The sequence below is a fragment of the Otolemur garnettii genome, unplaced genomic scaffold (assembly GCF_000181295.1).
Source record: "Otolemur garnettii isolate 467f Iridium unplaced genomic scaffold, OtoGar3 scaffold00044, whole genome shotgun sequence".
In the NCBI taxonomy this organism is placed as follows: Eukaryota; Metazoa; Chordata; class Mammalia; order Primates; family Galagidae; genus Otolemur; species Otolemur garnettii.
In genome coordinates, this window is record NW_003852439.1 from 10,864,612 (window position 1) to 10,866,076 (window position 1,465).

Genomic DNA, 1,465 nt, shown 5'->3' on the forward strand with positions numbered 1-1,465 from the left:
TGAGCCACAGGCGCCGAGCCTATTTATTCATTTTTTAATGGCATTAATTATGTTAAGAAAAATCTTGAGTTTTAAAAGATAAACAAATGTAAGACCAACCTGAGCAAGAGCAAGACCCCCATCTCTAAAAACTAGGCAGACATTGTGGTGGGTGCCTATAGTGCCAGTTGCTCTGGAGGTTGAGAGAAGAGGATCACTTGAGCCCAGGAGTTTGAGGTTGCTGTGAGCTACGATACCACAGCATTCTGCTAAGGGTGACAAAGTGAGACTCTTATCTCAAAAAATAAATAAGGGCGGCACCTGTGGCTCAGTGAGTAGGAAGCTGGCTCCACGAGCCAAGGGTGGTGGGTTTGAATCCCACCCCGGCCAAACTGCAACGAAAAAAAGCCAGGCGGCTCCGCACCTGTGGCTCAAGCGGCTAAGATGCCAGCCACATACATCTGAGCTGGCGGGTTCGATTTCAGCCTGGGCCCACCAAACAACAATGACGGTTGCAACCAAAAAATAGCCAGGCACTGTGGCAGGCACTGGTAGTCCCAGCTACTTGGGAGGCAGAGGCAGGAGAATCACTTGAGCCCAGGAGTTGGAGGTTGCTATGAGCTGTGATACCACAGCACTCTACCCAGGACCACAGCTTGAGGCTCTGTCTCAAAATAAATAAATAAATAAATAAATAAAATAAAATAAAAATCAAGTTTTCAGGGCTTCAGACTGGAGAACATAGTGGCGTACATATTTTGCCTGGGAATATTGATAGGTGTGGCCTATGTGCTCACCAAAATCTTTGACAACAAGCCTGGGATGAATCTACTTGTGATCAGTCCTAGCTGAAGTCCTTGGAAGTTTGTATAAGGGGGTGGTAATGAGGACTTGTCCAGCCAATGAAATTAAGCATGAGAATGTATTTTGTAAACTGTCAAGGGAATATAGGACTGGGTGATGCCAATCACAATGACATGACAGGCACATGGTTTAAATAAAGCAAAGAGCCACGATTTTATTGTTTACAACACCTAGGATTAGGTCTTGGTTTATTCAGTCAGTAGCCATGTGACCTCAAAGAAGTTAAGTTTTTCCTTCTTTCAGGGTTTATTATTTCTTTATTTATTTTACAGCAGTCTGTTGTTTTTTTACACCTATTCTGCCATGAGGTCATAGGAATAGGTCCCAGCAACTCAGGCTCCTTTCCATTGGTTCTCACAAAGTGAAGTTCTCTGGGTGGAGCAGGCTTGCATTTCAGTTGAACACAGGTGTCTCTTGCTTTTCTTTTTGAGACATAGTTTTACTCTGTTGCCCTGGATAGAGTGCTGTGGCATCATCATAGCTCACAGCAACTTCAAACTCCTGGGTTCAATCAATCCTCTTACCTCAGCCTCCCAAGTATCTGGGACTACAAGCACCTGTCACAATGCCCGGCTATTTTTAAGAGATGTGGTCTCGGCTCGGCGCCTATAGCTCAACCGGC